At 37.1% G+C, this 22,319-nt stretch overlaps 1 protein-coding gene across 1 annotated transcript in view; it reads right to left on the reverse strand.

Moving 5' to 3' along the window:
• The window catches only part of LOC125231852 (netrin-B-like), a 326,574-nt gene that overhangs the window by 213,575 nt on the left and 90,680 nt on the right, over window positions 1–22,319 (reverse strand).

Here is a 22,319-nt window from a genome sequence, read left to right on the forward strand (position 1 = left end):
GAGCTCATTCCCGAGAGATGGCGTTGTTTAATAAAACAACCATTTATATCATTTGCCGGCCGACGCGCAAAAAGAGGGAACAGATTTGTCTACTTGTTTTGTTTTAGTTCCTCAATTAAGGCAAGTAGGATCCGGGGATTTGTAACTAAAAAAGCTTGATGATTTGATCTAGGTATGTACAGACATTTGTACAGTAACAAGTGACAATCGCAAGAAGCCGATCAAACAACGCTTCAGAAGTTACTAGCATTCTGTAACCGCTAAAAACAGAGTAGTGAAGTGAAGAAGAGTGAAGGTATCTCTTCACAAAAAAAAAAGTTTAACATATTTTTGGGTTTTAAAATTATACAAATCATCATCCTCCTTGCGTTATCCCGGCATTTGCCACGGCTCATGGGAGCCTGGGGTCCGCTTTGACAACTAATCCCAAGATTTGGAGTAGGTACTTAGTTTTTACAAAAGCGACTGCCATCTGACCTTCCAACCCGAAGGGTAAACTAGATCTTATTGGAATTAGTCAGGTTTCCTCACGATGTTTTACTTCACCGAAAAGCGACTGGTAAATATCAAATGACATTTCGAACATAAATTCTGAAAAACTCATTGGCTCACGAGCCCGACCTCCGGATCGAAAGTCGCACGTACTTGCTAGGCCACCAGCGCTTTTAAAATAATACATATATACATTGTAATCTTTATGTTTTATGTAGCAGATATGGTTAATGAAGTATATATCTAAATACTAATACGTATGTAGTGGTACTCTATTTCCAATAAAAAAGTGTGTCAAAGATTTGTAATAAAATGCAATTCTTCTCAACTTCCACTTTCGTCAAATATCGACGCAACCCCGCGCAAAACTTCAGCAATAACCTAAAAGCCGTCTCGAAACTTTTTAAACGTCGAACGTTTTGAATGGCGACATTGCTGCGTGCGGAAATAATGAATTGCTCATTGTGCATTCAGTACGAAACAGGCGGACTGTTGAAAGTCGCCCGCTGGCCTAGCCGAAGTGGCAATCGTTGACGATATGTGGCGTTCGAATAGTAGTCTGGCTCTATCGCGCCAATGGGCATTTCAGAATTTGGACACTTGACTCTCTGTCAGTTTTGTGACGACAATGAAGCATAAATACTGTCTAAAAATTTACTTTTTCCACATTCTGAATGTAGATTATAATAAATAGACATAGACATATACATTCTTTATTGGTAATGAAAATGACAGGTCGACTGCTACGCATATTTTAAATGATAAATAAATAAATATTAGAGGACATTCTGACACAGATTGACTGGGCCCACGGACTCAAGAAGGCTTGTGTTGTAGGCTCAGACAACGAGTACTATTTATTAATACTTATAAGTATACATAGAAAACATCCATGACTTTGGGACAAATATCATAAATCACACAAAAAATGCCCTTACCGGGATTCGAACCCGGGACCGCGGCATTATGAATGTAGGATTACCGACTGCGCCAGTAAAAGTTTATAATTATAATTAACACAAAAACAATATTTTTATTGAAATTTCATGCTTGATTATCGCCACAAAACTGACGATGAGTTGATTTTTGTTAACAACTTAGTGCGTTTTCCCATTATCCGATCCGATATCGGATGTCGGACCGATATCCTATACATTACAGGCACCATTTTGGATTTTTGTACTGAAATCCTTCCGACATCCGATATCGGATCAGATAATGTGAAAACGGTCTTACGCTAATTGGGGGTCCCAAATTCTGAAAATGCCCCAATACAGATTGAAGAACGATAGGGAGAGCTAACGAAGCGTCAGCTATTGTAAAGTTGGCTAGATACCCTGAGATTTATGAACCAGTACAAATTATCAGAAAATGTCAGATTTAATTGATTGGAAATTCGTGGATGGATTTTCAATAATTTACGATGGCAACATTTGTTTTTAATTTGTATTGACCGTTTTATGTGGAATTTTATGACCGTGTGAAGTATGCTTGGAACGGATAGTTTTATTATTTATTAAAATAGATATTCATGGTCACGTTTTTAATTTGCTGCATCGCACTCATGTAATGAAAGTCTAAATGGACTAGAGGTTAGTGGAAAGTTTTTTGCAGTTTTTACATCAATAATTAGCTGGTGAAACAATGCTCCAAAAGCATCTGACCTCTTGAATAATTTTTCTAAATTTGTACAAATAAATATGTACTATCAGCTGCAAAAGTGCATGAAGAAATTGTGAATGAATTCATTGATAACTTCGCCATGCATTTTGGCAGCCGATAGTACACTTTAATGGTAACGCCGTGTCTTGCGTGGGCGACGGTCGCGCGACCGTCGCCGTCGCGTCTCATCGCATCGTCTACTTTCCATATCGATAAGGTTTGATTTCGTATGCGTCGCATCGCCGTCGCAAGCCACGGCATTAGAAATATCAATGTTTAAGACGCTATAGAAGCGAAAATACTAAAATGGAAAGGAGCCCCTCTTTCAATCTTGGAATTTCAGTTAATATACTAGTGTATCTAGATTTATCAAAAAAAAATTGTCCATTCAGAACAACTCAGTTAAAAGTTATCGCGAAAAAATCTTTAAAATCGAGGTTCCGCTCTCGACTGTTTCCTCCTTCAAAAATTAATCAATCATAACGAATTTGAGAATCTCAATAACAGTAAACATTATCTGTGTCGGACCGTTTAGTTCTTGGGTAATTGTTACCAATTTTTGAATACCACACCCTTTTTGCGCCATAATCAATAAGGCCGTTTTTGGAAATTTTTGATGGGCTCTAGCGTCTTTGAAAATACGAATATCAAAAAAATCAAAACGGTCCGACACAGATTAAAATAATAGTAATCTGTGTTAAAAAAACCAATGCTCTATCTTCAAAACCAGTGAGGAAATAGTCGAGAGCGTTTGTATGGAGAATTGACCCCTCCTCTATCGTCTTAAGATCACACTTTTGTTTTATTCTGTGTACAACACAACTATACACTTTCATTGCGGCCATTGCATTGGTGTAACTTTAACTTTTAAATAACCATATACTTTGTATGAGGTCTTCCGGCTCAACTACGGCAACTATATACCATCCGCCATCGAATTATATTCCAAGCAACACATAAACTCCCATTTCCACACCACATTGCAACTTATCGTCTCATCACGCGGCTTCAACGATAAAACCGCGATAAAGTGTCAGTTTGTCGGTTTATTTTATATCTGCGCGACTTGCAACATCGCGACATAATTACATTGGACAGATTTAATCAGGGACTACCATGAGTTTTTAACACGATACTCGAAAACGACATTTGACGACCGGCCTGATGGCTCACTCGATAGTGACCCTGCTTACTAAGCCGCGGTCCTGGGTTCGAATCTCAGTAAGGGCATTTATTTGTGTGATGAGCACAAATATTTGTTCCTCTGAGTCATGGCTGTTTTCTATGTAGGTATATAAGTATGTATTTATCTATTTAAGTATTATGTATTGTATATTGTCCCTTAGCACCCATAGTACAAACTTTGCTTAGTTTAGGGCTAGGTTGATCTGTGTAAGGTGTCTCCCCATATTTATTTATTTTACATTCATTGTATGGAGAATAATTAATAATCAAACGAACTTACCTGTGAAGTTTGATTACAATTATACGAGTATCCAAATCCGAGACAACAAATATTATTTACTATGCAGCACACGGAATCGTACCGTCCAAAGTCACACATTTCAGAGATATAAAATTTAAAAAACAAGTTCTCGCCATGCATACCTACTACCTTCAACATAGCCCAGCGCCCTGCGGCGTAAACCCATCATTATTTTAGAGTAGATCTTTTTGTGTCGTGAAACCATTTTATTGTTATTTTCGGGGATGGGGGCGGGACTTTGTTGTCTCGGATTTGGATACTCGTATAATTGTAATCAAACTTCACAGGTAAGTTCGTTTGATTATTAATTATACTTCCTATCCAAATCCGAGACAACAAATATTATTTACTATGCAGATGTTCAGAGCCTTGCATGTCAATACAAATACTGAATGCGAAAATAAAATAAAGTATGGACATCAAAATATGATATAGTGTTAAATTTCGTATGAGTACCTACTTAATGGTATTAAGTATCTGATGATGTGACGTCATGATGACGTCATCAAGCAAATTAAAAGTTATTCCTATTATTTAAAGTTAAGTTATTCCTATTATTTTATATATAACCTATTGAAAATGTTATAATTATATTAAGCTTTAACTTATGAATGTTTTTGATATTCCTGGTTATGGTAACACTGATTAGTTTGCAACTTCTAAGGTCTTAGAACGGCGCTTTTTGGCTTTTAATGAAATGTTTTTAAATTAGTATTAATTACGTTTTAAAGTCAAGGTCATTATAGTTTCATCAGTTTTCATTTAAGGTTTTTCTGATGTACAAGAAATCTCATGTAAAATTATGCGTAGCAACAAATTCCCTTTTGTGCATTGGCAATGCAAGCAATAAGCATACGCAGTTACAATTTTTATTTATATTCCAAGGTGAATTAAAAGTCAAATTCAATTACTATGCAATTAAAAAGTAAGTCCATACAATGCCTTAGTATACTATTTTCTAAATATTGTTTTAAAACGTCATATCACTTTGTTCATATAACATAAGTAACCTGGTAAGTATTATATTAATTTATATAGATGCCAACAAAAAAGGCTCCTATACTTAAAAAGGAAGAAGTAAACTTAGCTAGTTACTAGTTTAATACTTAAACAAGTATTATGTAATTATTGCCGATGTTTTGAGGACAAACTATACAACATTCAATTTTAACATCTGATTGTAAAATTGTATAGAAGGCAAATGAGCAGACAGATCGCTGTCACCCATGAACACCAAAAACCTGAAGCATTAGAAGTTTTTTTTTTTTTTTTTTTTAAGGTGTGTTTGTCCGGTAATCCTTCAGAAGACAGTTCTGCTTATTCCACACTTGCCACAGTTTCCTTTATTAATTAATTGAGGGAGTAACAAACAACAAACATACATACTAATAAAATAAAATAACGTTACAGTAAAGCTGTACTATGTATTGTGATACAAAACTACAATTAACAAGAAAGAAAATAGGTAGTTGTGTTATACAATCAACTATCATAACTATTTAAACTTTCTAGTTATTAAGCGAGACAGTATGTCAATCAGGGATTTCAAATTTAAATATTAATTTCATTGGAAACTTTATTTTCTAATTGGATTTATTAATCTAGCTGTTCACGGCTGCAATAACTCTGCATAACTGCACAACTATATTGTGTGTATTAGTTTCCATCGGCGATTTTACCCCGGGTATATAGGCCTAGATAATGTGCACCACCCACGAGTCAGCCCCTGTTTTCCGTACCACAATTCCCCTATAGTTTAGAGCTCTAAATATTGTATTAGATTTCTCTTTCAATCGAGGTATGTTAATTAAAGTGTAGGATATAGTCGTTGCTCGCCTGAAAGGGATTTATTGCGCCTTGATTATTTATTTTCATCATTATAACTATTATAACAGCGAGTAATTAATGATGACACGTACTAAGCATTGTAAAGTGATTTGTGTAGGTATAGGCTGTGGTATAGGTCATAGAGCTATGACTGAAGGGTTAATACGGCGTATATTTTATTATTTTAGTGTATGCATGATGCTCATATGGTGTAGCAACATTATATTGTATGTCTTGTCAGAGCAATAGTATTAGCAATTTTAAGGAAAATAAGATTTACATTTTTGTTTACTGTTCAATCATTGGTTCATTGGTTCAATCCTTAGACGAAAGTGTTCTTATATTCTTTCTGTATAATGTGCGTTAAGTAGGTAGGTACCTACATAAGTTATATAACAACACTATTAAATCTGATTAACAAGTCTCGAGATAATGTAAATCTCATTAACATTAACACTTTTAAAGCGGAGTAATGTTACTATCTTTAATTTGTGAGAGACCAAGGAGCGGAGCGGCCGAAGAATAAACAGATTGAATACAGCGAGGAGAGAAGCAATCGAAGAACGTTGGAGTTGCGAGCGAAGAGCGAAGTGACCGATGAACGTAGCGACAGAAGCGTGAATCCACCGAAGCGTAAACCGATTGAAAAAACACAGTGGACAATGCACTGTGAGACCGGAATTCTCAATGTAGTTTGAACGAAAGAAGAGCTCCTGAGACAATTTGTGGAGAAAATATAGTCATTTTAAGGTTGACTTGATATGCATATAGCTAGAACGCTATAAATACAATGTTCTCTATAAAATGTATCTATAAAAGTGGAGCCATCGATACAGTTTTGAAGCAAAGATCACACTATTAATGTTTATTTTATTTATTTCCTAATAAAGTGGAGCCCACAAAGTTTCAACAGTCAGAGAGCGGAGATCTTGACTTCATTCGTGGAGAATTACATAGTAAGTTTAATTTAAAATGATAACATTTTGTTTTAATTTCTTGTGTTTTATATATATAATTATGGTTAGTATTTAAATTTATCATTATTTTTTGACTAAGTTGTTTAAGATTATTTTAATTCCTTATTTATTGTATTATTATTTTTGTATTTTTGACATGTTTTGTTTATGCCATTAAAGGTTTTGAATTGAGTTGAATGGATAGCCTATCACTGTTAAAATGTGCCACAAACAGCTACTACGCCTTAAGCGGAGCCTTCGATACAACTTGTGAACAAAGATAGCAACGTTACTGTTAAAGTAGGGCACATATAGCTACAACGCATTTAGCGGAGCCCTCGACACAATTCATGAAGAAAAATAGCCACGACACTGTTAAAGTGGGGCACATATAGCTACAACGCATTTAGCGGAGCCCTCGACACAATTTGTGGAGAAAAATAGCCACGACACTGTTAAAGTGGGGCACATATAGCTACAACGCATTTAGCGGAGCCCTCGACACAATTCATGAAGAAAAATAGCCACGACACTGTTAAAGTGGGGCACATATAGCTACAACGCATTTAGCGGAGCCCTCGACACAATTTGTGGAGAAAAATAGCCACGACACTGTTAAAGTGGGGCACATATAGCTACAACGCATTTAGCGGAGCACTCGACACAATTTGTGGAGAAAAAATAGCCACGCCACTATTAAAGTGGGGCACATATGGCTACAACGCATTTAGCGGAGCCCTCGACACAATTCGTGGAGAAAAAATAGTCACGCTACTAATAAAGAAGGGCATTTTACTGTAGGTTCAGATATAATTTTGCATGCCATTTTTGGCTAAACATGTATTGCTACTCAAAAATAGTAATGTACCAACTAATGTATACCATGTTTATCGCAATAAAGTAATTCATTCAATTCATTCACAAATGGCTACAACGCATTTAGCGGAGCCCGCGACACTATTTGTGGAGAAAAATAGCCACGCCACTATTAAAATTTGGTACATATAGTTACAACGCATTTAGCGGAGCTCTCTCGACAACATTGTAATCTCAATTTTCATCACTCATCAGGGTTTTATTTCTTTTCTACCCGATACTCAACCAATCATCCTTGACGCTATTATACTGGAGTACTATTTCAAGACATGCTTACAATATTTATTATTGACACAAGTAAATCTTTATTTACAATAAGCTCTTATAATTATAATCTCTAATGTCTTAACAATGTCAAACAATATCTAATGTTCTAATGTCTTTATTTTTATTTCTTTATGATTTAATTGCTGGACATAGACACATGTCATCCAAATAGTAGGTAATTACTTACAAAAAGAGACTTGCTCACATAGGGTACTTGTCTTCACACAAAACTGATAGAAAAAATTTGGATGTGATCATGATGCCGAGCTAGAAACCCGTAATGTTCGCATAAATCCTTTCGTCGGCATCGAAGTACGGCCCGTACTATATACAACAGCAAGCAACAGGCAACACTGTCAACACATTTGTGATCCCTATTACCACGGCATAAAGTCTAACGATAGTCAGTTAAAGGTGTTGCTGTTTGTGCCATGGATTCGGTATTAGTTAAGGCGCCTTAGGTAAGATCGTGCAAGCGCGTCCTGTTTTAATGCATCAGTTACTGGCAATGTGCAGTCGGTCATTATATTTATTAATACATTATTGAATGAATCAACAGAAAAAATATAGTTTAATTATTGGTTCCAGTAATTGTAAATATTGCTACAACTATTGCTCGTTTGACTTATAAATATTGTTGAATGTTGTTACAATTTAGATAACGATGCGTTTTTCTTTTAAACTTTTTATAAAAGGCGCTTTATCACCAACCAGAAAAAATATGTTTATAGATCAGACATGTTGTTAACGTATAATATACTGTTCTATACGCCTACGATATATACGAGTAAAATCATATTCGTAAATATTGAAGTCAGAGATCACATCGATTGTCAGTAGGTAGTTTAATAGTTACATATTACTGTAAGTAATCTGTGATTTACGTATTACTTAAACACATATACTAGTACTTTCCTACTGCAACTTAAGTATTCATACCGAAAGCCTTTTGTTTGAAAAAGAAGGTAGTCGTAGAAAATCCTATCGTATGACCAAATATGACCGCAAATAAGTTTAGTATTTCGTTAACTTCTTAGTTCTAATTATCAATAGGCAAGTGAGGCAAGCTACTTAAATGATAGTACAATTGTGTGTTAATGTGTAAAATCACATTAGCTCGTAGCTACGATCGAATGAAAAACGAAACTATTATACACTCGCCGATAACTAGACTAAACTCGCCGGTACTATACGGCGGTCGGCAGTTGTTCAAATATGGTTTGAATTCTATAATCACCATTTAGCGCACTATAGGTACATAAGTAGGTATTAAATCACTTACCGAACTTCATAAATTCACAACATTTACACTTTTAGAGGAACACTTATTTTGACGAAATTACGTGTGACTCGGACGACACAAAAACATGTAATGATGGGTTTACGCCGCAGGGCGCTGGGCTATGTTGAAGGTAGTAGGTATGCATGGCGAGAACTTGTTTTTTAAATTTTATATCTCTGAAATGTGTGACTTTGGACGGTACGATTCCGTGTGCTGCATAGTAAATAATATTTGTTGTCTCGGATTTGGATAGGAAGTATAATTAAAAGAATTTTGACCCTTTTAACAGGGTCACCAGGGACAAAGGATTTTAAGGTTTTCACTTGCATGCATGGCATGCGATTCGATTCCATTTATGTTCGGCGCAACTTCCATTAAGTATTTCACATAAGTATCCCTCTTGACTGTGAAATGAGTTCAAACCAAAGGTTACAACCATGCCAAATATAGCCATTTAAATTTAAAACGCCTTCTAATTGCATTTTAAAACACCTCACTGAAAGCCATTTTAACGGCTGTAAATATAATATTAAAACATAAAAATATATGTAAATTCCGCCATAAAAATTACCATCTTTAGATTGATTAACGAGGTGTTGCCACACTTTAAAATTCCATAGATAAGGCCGGAGGCACACCGACGCCAAAGGTTAGCAATAAACTATGATAGGCAATTCCAAATGGGCTATTGTCTATGGTTTCTTGTTTTTAAATCAGTAATAATAACTTAATCATGTAATCTTGTGTCAAAATATGAAAATAGATAAATTGTTGGTGTTAAGAGATTTGTAAGGTTTTGTATAATCATTGTACACTTGATCGTTATTTTATGGGAAACCAAATATAAATTTAAGTTCACTTTACTTGTAATAATAGGTACTTCATTCCGACTACATTTCCAACTATTTCTCAAAATGTAGTATAACGATTACGCAGCCGTGGATCACCTTTGCTTCCTGGTTGAATTAAACTAAATTATCAATTGGTAATTTGATGACATGAAGTCTGCTGAATGAGACATGAGAAATCTGACATGAGAAAAATGAATACTAGATAGCTCTTACCCACTCTTTCGCAGAATTGAAAATATAAGTGAAAAAATGTAAATAGGATACGTAGCAGGGGACCGATTTTTTAATTTAGAACGCATGAATTCGCCGTTCGAAAGTCTGTGTAAAACGACGGAATGATATTTTTGAAAAAGGACAGCTAGTAATTTTAAATCTAGTGGTAATGACCACTCGTTTTCGATTATATTAGTAGAATTTAAATCCCTAGTAATGGAGATATTATTGAACGAAATTCAGGAAAAAGAATTGTCGACATTCAAAAATCGACTCCCAGGTCTCGACAAGAGCTATTGCTAATATTTAATAATATTTTTTAATAGGCAGGTAATATTTTTTCGCAGAAAAACTTTGAAAATAAATCTCAAATCTATCAGTTACCTCACAGTTATGTAGGTACTTACCAAAAATCTCTGTGTAAGTTATAATCAGTCCCAAATCTTACTACACCCGAAGCATAACGACTATAGAAATAAAAGCCGTAGCACCGGTTATAGGTGTTTAGAGAGGCAATAATTTGTACCATTAAAAAGGTATCTATTTAATAACTGACAGCTGATCCGATCACCGCGGTGTTAAAAGTCATCACTCGTGACTGGACTGCGCGGGCGCAATGCAGCGAGGTTGTGGTGCAAGAGAAAATAATTAGGGCTGATTAGACTGTACGAGATCTCTCATGCGAGTTTCATTATAATATGTTATGGAATCTATCTGCTAATTTGTAACCCACAACAGCATTAAATGTATGTACCTAAATCGCATGACAGTTTGCGCTCCTTCCAACTGGACCCTAAAATTATCATCATCATCATTATATGAGCCCTTTATCGCCCACTGCTGAGCATAGGCCTCCCTTCTAGTACGTCTAAGACTATATAGATGTACAAGTGTACAGTCGACTACAAAGAGATGTATAAATTTTTTCATCTTAATAAAATGCCGATGCCGGTGAGTAAGGCTGCCAGAGCTCAACGAGGTGCGGTATGCTGATGACGGGAGGACTTACGGAACTAACTTGTTCGTCGTCATTTGAGTCGTCGGCAACCCGAACCCTCCTTAGAACTTGTACACTCCTTTTTGCTGTGTACTTAACACAGCAAAAGGGAATGTACAAGTTTCTAATGGGGTGGCAACGCGCATGTGACACTGTTTGAGTTGCAGGCGTCCATAGGTTACGGTGACTGCTTTACATCAGGCGGGCCGTATGCTTGTTTGCCACCGACGTACTATAAAAAAAATGCAGTAAGGTGAAAAAGTGGATACATCTCTTTGTAGTCGACTGTACATTCTCATTATCATCCTCCTCGCGTTATCCCGATATTTGCCACGGCTCATGGGAGCCTGGGGTCCGCTTTGACAACTAATCCCAAGATTTGGCGTAGGGTTTTTGAAAACTGCCAGTCCAACCCGAAGGGTAATACATTGGAATTAGTCGGTTTCCTCACGATGTTTTCCTTCACCGAAAAGCGACTGGCAAATATCAAATGACATTTCGTATATAAGTTCAGAAAAACTCATTGGTACGAGCCGGGTTCGAACCCGCGACCTCCGGATCGAAAACGCTCTTACTAAAGCGCTTCCACCAGTCGACTGTGAGCCCTTTTTACTTACATTAAGTTATGTTACGATCTAGGCTGAAATGAGATGAGATTCAAAATTGAAATAAAAGCTCAAAAGCGGACCCCCACTCATTAAGGGTATAGGGACCAAATCTTCTTTCATGATTCCGGACGGATGAGCCGACGCCCTATAGACAATGGGCTCAAAAAACCAGAATAAATTGTACTGACACAAGCATTCGTGTAATACCACCGCTTGTTGCCTTTAACTTGTGCCGGCCGTTCACACCTCTGCATCGACGGATTATCGAGGCACGATCCACGAAGTGATGCGATCGTTTTGCATTCGTTTCTCTACTTACTATATTTTAATAGCAATCCTGTTCTTAGGCCTGCAGATCATTTTACTAGCTAGGGTTCAGATTTTTGCGGTTTAAAATCGGTTTATTCATGCTACTTCCAATCATCTTCATTATTTTTAGTACTGTCACTACTTGAAAAAGCATACCACGTTCGTGCGTTTCCGCAAAACGATGGTTGACTATGATCAATGCATTTACTCGTATAAGCTTATAGAAACCAAATGTAGGGAATTATTTTTATGATATAGGCAGCAAACGCGCAGACGAGTTGCCTGATAGGAAGCAGTCATCGCTGCCCATGGACATCAACATCAGGGGAGCCACTTATACGTTGCTGATCTTTGAGAATCCTAAATATCTGCTTCTTGAAAAACTCCATGTTTTAAGTACAAAGGAAACCTCAAAAGGTAGCTCATTTAAAACGGATATAAGTAGTAAAACTATCGTATACGCGCTATTTAGTTTCAAACTCCCCTTAACTACTTTTGAAATGGAAAGATTTTAAACTATGAATTCAAATAGCTTAACTAAACGTAAACACTATGTTTATTCTTATAACTAAATGTAAATTGGAGCTATCAACGCGATATGATAACTTATCTAAAACTCACAATCCTGTTTTCATTCATTCCAGATTCTATTTGTGGTCGAATGAATGAGCGTATTGAATAAATCTCATTCTGTTATCTCGGTCATTCATTAGAGCTGATAACTAAGTCCTATCAGTAAAGCAATTTAGAAAAAAACTGGCTAAGTGAGAGTCTCGTCCACTGAGAAGTTCACTTAAAGTCTGGCAACTCTGGCAAAAAAAAATAAACAAAATTTAAAAAAAAAAAAAAAAGTTTTAGAGAAAATTGGTGTGACAGACGGACAGACAGACGCACGAGTGATCCTATAAGGGTTCCGTTTTTCCTTTTTGAAGTACAGAACCCTGGAATCTTAATATTTGCAACAGCAATGCCGCTCCAATATTGCCAGTAGGTACAGTCAACCAATTGGAACCTACAATTATGTCAAAATGACGAGCAGTAAGAGATTTCTTACAATCTGATTTATAGCGTCACTGTGACTTAGTCCTAGAGTGGCCTAGGGTTCCAATTGGTTGACTGTACATAATGCTGCTGAGTTGCTGGTGCAATCTAAATCTGAACGGTCCCGTTAAAATGGAAAGAAGGAAATAGAAGGAATGGAAGAAAGAAGCTAAAATAGAAGGAATATACTTGTGTTATTAACTAGATTTATCGAAAAAAAGATTGTCCATTCAGAACAACTCAGTTAAAAGATATTGCGAAAAAATCTTTAAAATCGAGGTTCCGCTCTCGACTGTTTCCTTCAAAACTTAATCAATCGTAACGAAATTTGAGAATCTGAACACCAATGAAATAATCTAAAAATCTAAAAAATGTCGAACCGTTTAGTTTTTTGGCTAATAAACTGTTAGGTACCAATTTTGAATATCAAAAAGGCCGTGTTTGGAAATTTTTGATGGTCTCTAGCGTCTTTCAAAATAATACCTAATATCAAAAAAATCAAAACGGTCCGATACAGATAAAAATAATAATAATCTGTGTTGAAAAAATCATTGGTCTATCTTCAAAAACCTGGGAGGAAATAGTCGAGAGCGTTTGTATGGAGAATTGACCCTTCCTGTATCGTTTTAAGAAACTTCATTTAGTCTGATCCATAAGAATGTGCACTTAACGGTTTGTGGGTACGGCTCCATCACATCGATATCAGGACACGGTTGAATTTACGACTTCATTGTTAGCCTATTTCCTATTTAAGCTTTGAGTAATACCTAGTTTATGTGACTGATATATAATTAATGTTTTAGTACCTAATTATGTAACCTGTAATTAACCTGTAATTATGTAACCTGTCACTCCAATGTCGCAATTTTGATTTGTCAACCCCTTTTTGCCAAGAGTGGCACTATAACTTAGTAGTTCATGTGCTCTGCCTACCCCTTTACGGGATACGGGCGTGATTATATGTATGTATTATTAACAGTAAAACGCACTGAGTCTTGAATTATTAATTTATTTCCACGTAAAATGTATGACAGCACTTAGACCGACGCTGCTACGATCCCGGGCGGTAGCCATCTAGCCTTCTTGTCCACCCAATGCCGAGCTGTCAGCTCGGGGACGTTCCGAACTACGCTAACAGTATGTGTATCGCCGCGATGTCGCCGATATAGGAAGAAGACGTGTAATCTATCTCGCGGCGACATACTCTCGCGGCAATCATGTGCTAGGCCTACAGGGACGAGAAGTTAAGCTAGCTGAGTCATCTTCTAAATATATAAAAGAAGATACTGACTGACTGACTGACATATCAATGCACAGCTGAAACCGCTGATCCTAGAGTTGCCAAATTTGGCACGTAGGTTCCTTATAAGATGTAGAGCGGCACTAAGAAAGGATTTTTTAAAATTCATCTCCTAAGGGGGTGAAATGGGGGTCAAAGTTTGTGTGTACGCGGGCGAAGCCGCGGGAAAAACTAGTATAAATCGATATCTATAATTTTAGTTGGCACTGAAATTGCAAAAAAGTTTTAAGTTTAAAACTTAGACTGACCTTTGGGATCTCATCTGACTTTAGTTAACGTTGTTGAATTAGGTACCTGTAAAAAAAAAAAACATTATTACAACACAATATAAAACACTGAAACTAATAATTATATTTTCCCCTCACTAGCTCGGAAACACGTGTTTTGTCCTTTAATACCAGCGGGTAAAAACGTATTTTATCCACTAGTGGGTAAAGTAATTTGACCTTGAACAAAGTCAAATTAACTGGTCTAAAATTGATAAAAGTAGGTGAATCTAGTAATAAAGATGATTTACCACCTGTGGAACTAGAGAAGCAGTGATAAACGCATTTTTTGCGTTGTAGTTTCCTCTATAGTGAGGGGAAAAGTTTTGTGTTACATTTTACTTCTCGTGTGTAAAAAACTCGCAAGTTCGGATTCTATTCTCGAACCACTCGCTTCGCTCGTGGTTCAACTATAGGATCTCACTTTCGTTTTTCAATTCCACACTCGGCGTTAAAATACAACTTTGCCCCCTTGTATAACAAATAACTATATTACATGTATATCTGTTCTCTCCCTGCCGGAAAGCGTGATGCGCCTCACCGCTAATCGAAGTTACCGCTTCTCGGCTCCGTTGAACAGAAAAATAGTATAACACTTTAAGTTCTCGCGTTTTGTACACATTTTTTAAAAGACACACAAGAAAAAGAAGAAGAAGACATCTATTTCGGACCCTTTTTAGGGTTCCGTAGTCAACTAGGATCCCTTATAGTTTCGCCATGTCTGTCTGTCCGTCCGTCCGTCCGTCCGTCCGCGGATAATCTCAGTAACCGTTAGCACTAGAAAGCTGAAATTTGGTACCAATATGTATATCAATCACGCCAACAAAGTGCAAAAATAAAAAATGGTAAAAAATGTTTTATTACCCTGTAAAAGGGTACTTAACACCCCATACATGTAAAGTGGGGGCTGATATATGAATTTTTCATTCCAACCCCAAGAACAAAGCAGTTTGTTCTTAACTCCGCCCACCATGGCATGATCTAACAGATAAATACAAAGGCAAGTGATTACACAAACACAACATTGACATGCCTATTACATTTATCTGAAACATTAAGGAATATGTTCCGAAATTAGTTACTCTATACAAGATTGAAACAATTAAAATAATATTATTTGATAAAAAAAAAATGCAATTTTAATAACAATAAAATGAAGGAGGGATTTTACGTATTTTACACAAAACTGACTACTCGTGTGATGTTGTCCGTACCTGAACGTTTTTTATGCATTCCTCACAATCATCTAGATGCAAAATATTTAATCGTTTTTGAACAAAGCCACAACACCAATAGCTGACTCAGAAGTATGATGAGATTTCGCTGTCGTACGAAATTATTGACATTTAAATCACTAGAAGGTGGAGGTAATAGAACGTACTTTGGGATTCAGGTAGCTGGAATACTTACTACATGAAGGTGATGAGGATTGCTGTAGTAGAATAACTTCGGCCAGATAATAACTGGCGCTAGCCAAATAAACTCCAAGTTGCTTCCTATATTTCTTAAATAATGATGATTTACCATCAATCGTTGCTTGTTATTGTTCCAGGTTGCTTGTCTGAAGTTGTTAGAGGATCTGTTTCTTGCCGAAGAAGAAGCATTGCCGTGGATGTGGGCAGCTGCTTTCTTGTACCTCTCTTTCAGCTGAGTTTCTTGTTTGGTTGCTGCAAAATCAAGTTTACCTTTGGCGCACCGTATATTTTCTTCGCGTAAAGGTAACTTGATTGAATACCTACCACTACACTCCCTGTTAGTAGCGGCAGCAAAAGTTTCTTCATGCTTCTTTTCTTCCTTAGTGTGTATTTTCTTCTTCTTCTTTGAATCTGGCGCAAAAAGATCAGCCTCGAGCTTCGAAGGCTTCCTCCGAACCTCGCTGTCAATGACATGAATGTGGTTAGCTCTGATCTTATTGTGTAATTCCGACTCACCTGAGTGAACCGGCCCGGAAATGATCCAGCCTAAGGAAGTTTTCTGAGCGATGGGTCCTCCTTGTGGAGCTTTGAATACACCGCTCATGAGTGTTTGACTATAAACTTCTCCACCAAGCAGCAAGTCGATTTGTCCCGGTTCATTGAATGTTGGATCTGCTAGACTTAAACTCGAGAGCTCGGACCAAGACTCAACATTGACTCGTTTCTCTGGAAGATTCAATGTGAGTTTGTTTAACACAAAAGCATTGATGCTTACCTTAAAATCAGAGTCTACGCGAGATGTGATTGTTAACTTCACCGACGAGTTAGAGCTCACGGAACTCTCCTCTTCATCTTCACATAGTCTTGTGATTGTGCTTTTGTTGGGAATCCTGGGCAGTCCGAGCAGATGAACCGCAGACTCTTTGATGAACGACTCTTCTGATCCTTGGTCGATAAAGCACCTGAGTGTTATGAGTTTACCAGATTTCGATGTGGCATTAACTAATGCTGTTGGTAGTAAAACCAACCTACGAGATGTCGAAAAATGGCTTTTGATTTTAGTGGTAGTGGATTCATCATTCGGCGATGAGTGAGATGTAGCTGTAGGTGCAACTACATTTGAGGCAGCTGAGTGATTTGTATTTTGAGTCTCCTGAGACTCAGCTGCTGGTGTGTTATTTCTGGAATGCAATAATGAATGATGTTTCTTTTGGCAAATTTGGCATCTAGACGATTGACGGCATGCATATACTGAGTGATGAGATCCTAGACAGTTAAAGCAAAGCTTGTGTGACTGGACAAAACCACGACGAGCATCAGTGTCAAGTTTAGCAAACTCTTTACAATGACTTATCTTATGGGCGTCAGAACAAAATGCACAAGATTGGGTTTTTACAACTGAAACATGATGCACCTTTACAGTAGAGCTGGAAGCTTGGTGAGCGTTGGTGCTGGGTCTGGAAAGCTTTGGGTCAATGAACTCCAATGCGCGAAAACGTGACTCTAAAAAAGCTTGAAATTGCTCATAAGTTGGAAGCTCATTGTTGGTTTCAATTGACTTCAGTTCCCATTGCTTTCGCGACTCAGCATCTAACTTTAAACACATTAGATGCACAATAATAACGTCCCAACTCTTAACATCGATGCCTAAGTTCTTCAGCGCTTGTAGACACTCGTTGGTTGTATCTAATAACTCCTTAAGAGCTGTAGCAGATTCAGTAGCCAAATTGCGTTGACTCAACAATCGTTTCAGGATGCAGTTTGATAAATATTTCTTGTTGTTGTACCGCTTGTCAAGTTGCTCCCAACTGGTGATGTAGTTATACTTGGTGATTGGAATGTGTCTCAACAACTGTTCAGCTTCGCCAGTTAAATACCCTTTTAAGTAATGTAACTTCTGAACATCATCAAGATCCTTGTTCTTATGAATCAACGAAACAAACATGTCCCGAAAACTCACCCATTCAGCATACTGGCCGGAGAACGTCGGTATTGTGATCTTGGGAAGTTTGATACGTTCTTCAACTTTAATGCTTGAAGTACCGGACTCGGAGACTTTCATGCTTAACGGTGTGAATGATGAAGCTGGCATGATGCTGCTGAGGATAGATTTGACAAGGCATTTGTAATTTATGTATGTTTCTTCAGTGTCATCATAGACATTATTCATAATATATGGGCTTTGGGTTAAAGCTTCCGATTCGCTATTCTGAATAATATGCGTATGTGTGCGTGAAAATTGCAACCATAATTCTTCTAACAATTCCAATCTAGTGTTTAGATAATCAATAGAGTTGCGTCGTTCTTTGGGAGACTTTTTGAAGTTTTCAAAATCGCGAACAATTCTAGACTGCAAGTCATCCTGTATTTTGATAAGTTTCTCCATTGTGATATTTCTAAGTGTTTGACAACAAAAAATATTCTAAGTCCTGGCTACTGATCTGAATTTTCTAAGTCTCGACTCGATCGGATTGAATTTTTTCTAAGTCCTAGATTATACGATTGAAATTTACTAAGTCCAGTTTCATATGAAATTTTCTAAGTCCTCACTCAGTAATGAATAATAAAGTACTCACAATTGACCACTGGCACTCACACTTTGACCACTACTGACGTCACACGATGTACGCGCCGCTGACGAAGTCACCCGATGACGCCGCTTACGAAGGCACCCGATGTCGCCGCTCCCGTGACGTCACACGATGTTGCCGCTGCCTCCGCTGTTGTGACGTCACACATGACGCCTGCTGCTGTGACGTCGCTGCGATGACGTCAGGCCGTGGTTGACGTCGAGTTGCTGCACCCGAACAGTGCCCTCTGCCGTCGAGCACTAGAACCGAATAGCCATCTATCCGGCTCGAAGGACCATGTAAAAGGTCCAAAAATGACACACACCACTTATAAAACCCTTTACTTTATTACCACCACTACTTACTTAACACTATGTATAACACTCACATATTGCTTGACTGGTTTGAGAACTGATTTGGAACTGATGACACCTTGTTCCTCGGACCTTATATATGAATGCTAAAAAATCTTAACACCGCGATTCAGACTTGCGTGCTCGGAACAAAGAGACATCTATTGAGTACATTTTAAATTAATTTTCAATAACCAAAATAATGTTAATTGTACATGAATGCACATATTTTCATACTCAGGTTATTTATAATATTTTTTGAAGTATTTTAGAGACATTTTTTACCTAAATAAACCAAATTAATATTACAAAATCGCTACCACTAATGCCATCTATTGGTGTACTGAACAAACTGTGAAATACATAAGAAATGTATGAAATAAAACTATACGGCGTCAACAAACCCCAACGTGTGATATATTGTTGGATAGGTATTTTAAAATGAATAAGGGTTTACTAAGATCTTTTTTTGATAATATTAATACTTTCGGAAATAATCGCTCCTAAAGGAAAAAAAAGTGCGTCCCCCCCCCCCCTCTAACTTTTGAACCATATGGATAAAAAATATGAAAAAAATCACAAAGTAAAAACTTTATAAAGACTTTCTAGGAAAATTGTTTTGAACTTGATAGGTTTAGTAGTTTTTGAGAAAAATACGGAAAACTACGGAACCCTACACTGAGCGTGGCCCGACACGCTCTTGGCCGGTTTTTTTTTTCTATTTCGGATCTGCGCGGATATTGTGAGTGTTGTGTGTCATGCGGTGGACAATAAACATTAAACAAATACGGGTAGATCAATTTTATTTGTCTAGCCCGAACATTTATAATAACGAATATCGGGTAGTTTGGTGTTGCTTACATCTCCATTGACATTTCGTTGGGACGTCAGTCTTCCGCGACCACGGCTAGTGCAACGGGCCCGTTTCTCGAAAAGAACAAGCCTTGTATTACAAGTGCGCGAACTGTCAAATCGTATGGGTTGTCATGGAAACACACTTGTAATACAAGGCTTTCGAGAAACGAGCCACTGGCCGAAACGTTGGATAAAAGATAATAATGTTAATTTTCTCAAACATGCAATGAAATATTGTCTTTACGTTCCTTAAAATGGGCTGGGAAGTATCGCTTTTTGGGCGCAACAACTCGAGAGGACTGTAAAGGGATTTCATATTATTTTTTAGGCCTAGGCCTGCAAAGTAACTTTTTTTTATAAAATATTGTCCTTTAGAGCATTTTTTTTTATTTCATTGTATGTTTGAGAAAAGCACTATACATGCCTCGGCGTGAAAACGGATTCCCGGCCTCGCTCGCACGCTCGCTCGGTCGTATATACCCACTTGGCCGGAAATCCTCATTTTCCCGGCCTCTGATGTAATGTACTATTATCGCGTTCGACCCGTGTGTGTCTTCAGAAAAATAGTACACACACCTAGGAAAGTAAGATAAGAAAGCCTCAAATGACAAATGAATCAAGAACGAAACAAGACTATGATTTGAGACAATTTTTGCTTTACTAAGGTATATTAATATTAATCTATACTATTTTTAACCTCCGACGCAAAAACGACGGGGTGTTATAAGTTTAGCGTGTCTGTCTGTCTGTTTGTCTGTCTGTCTGTATGTGTGTCTGTCTGTGGCTTCGTAGCTCCCGAACGGATGAACCGATTTAGATTTAGTTTTTTTTTGTTTGAAAGCTGTTAGTCGGGAGTGTTCTTAGCCATATTAAGCCTATTAGCCAAAATTTTAATTTTTATTCCAATTTGTTGAATGAATACTAACTGTCAGTGCGAATCGATTTCGCATAACAATATAGACCTGCGATGAGCAGACACGTGTCGTTAACGGCCCTGTAAACATCGATAAATGCTCCGTAAACATAAACACGGCTTGTTAACAGTCCGTGAACGGGTTATTGCTCTGGTTATCGTTTTTCAGTTATGCTTTACTATTTATTTAGTTCTGTATATGAGACACATACGGCAGGAAATCACGAGTAAAGTAGGATTAGGATAAAATTAGCTACTGCTACAAGTAATAACTGAGAAAATAATATTCTGTAGAGGTGGGAATAATTTCAGTTTATACATTTACATACATACATATAATCACGCCTGTATCCCATAAAGGAGTAGGCAGAGCACATGAACTACTAAGTTTCAGTGCCACTCCTGGTAAAAAGGGGTTGAAAGAAATCCAAAATTGTGACATTGCAGTGACAGGTTGCCAGCCTCTCGCCTACGCCACAATTTAACCCATATCGCACAGTCGCCTTTTACGACACCCACGGGAAGAAAGGGGGTAAACATTTGTAATTACAACTGGGATGCTTGGGAATATTACTTTTTAAACTCCAGTTGTAAAACATCCTAGATGTCTGTGATATATGTATAGCAATATACATACATATACATGTATCACAGCTGATCGCCGGTCAGTGACCCAGCGGGTAGGTTAAGATTTTTAACATGTTTATTGTTAATTTGGTGGTAGTTGTAGATTTACTTTCCAAATACATCTTAATTACGAACGGACGTGCATTTGCCTTTTTATTAATTAGATATTCTAGTGTTCCTGGCTTCATATACTTCAATGTCTACTTTGGAATTCATTTATTTAAATGCAAAAGTTTATTGTTCAACATTGACAATTTGCTGATTACTTTTAGATAACATGATACTATCATACACTGCTCCAGATTCTATCCTACGGCAAATAACATTCTCAAAACTTCTTGTAGCTACAGATCTCTATATTAGGTTACTACAAGACCAATATTATTGTAACCTCTGAATATAAAGAAGTTCTATATTATTAAGATTCAAATAACGATAGATACCATATTATTAGACGACATAATGTTTACTGAACAAAATTGTAGAAATAGAAACCAATAGATGGCACCTCTTTTCCATTACGACAATATATACATATAACTGGTAGCCAGCTCACCAAACGTCGATATAATTTTCGTAGAAATATTGAATTATAGGAGGAAAAAAGCGACTGGCAAATATCAAATGTCAATTCGAACATAAGTTCCAAAAAAACTCATTGGTACGAGCCGGGGTTCGAACCCGCGACCTCCGGATCACAAGTCGCACCCTCTTATCGCTGGGCAACCAGCGCTTCTTGTTGTTTTCTTTGTCTGTGGAATAGATAATCGAGACATTCCAAAGACGTTTATAACAACTATAATGAGCCACCATTTGCTCCAGACTGGCCGTAATTTTGAGTTATAAAGTGGAAATGCCTTATATTTACATAAATTTGTAAAACGGTGAATGCGATCATGGTTGGAGCAATTTCTAAAATTGGTATATCATAAATAGAAAACTAGTTATGAGATTCGAAGTTACTTATTTAGTTTTTCGGGTGATTTCGTCACGCTATTCGAAAAACTAGTTTTTTGATCAAAATTTGACATACATCACATTTAATGTGATAGTTTTAAACTGTAATATTGTGATTGTTTTACGAGAAGTTTATATAAGTAGTATAGTAAAAATGAAAATTGCAAAGTTGTCGATTTATTTTTAGGACATAGGT

Source organism: Leguminivora glycinivorella, chromosome 12, assembly GCF_023078275.1.
Source record: "Leguminivora glycinivorella isolate SPB_JAAS2020 chromosome 12, LegGlyc_1.1, whole genome shotgun sequence".
NCBI lineage: Eukaryota > Metazoa > Arthropoda > Insecta > Lepidoptera > Tortricidae > Leguminivora > Leguminivora glycinivorella.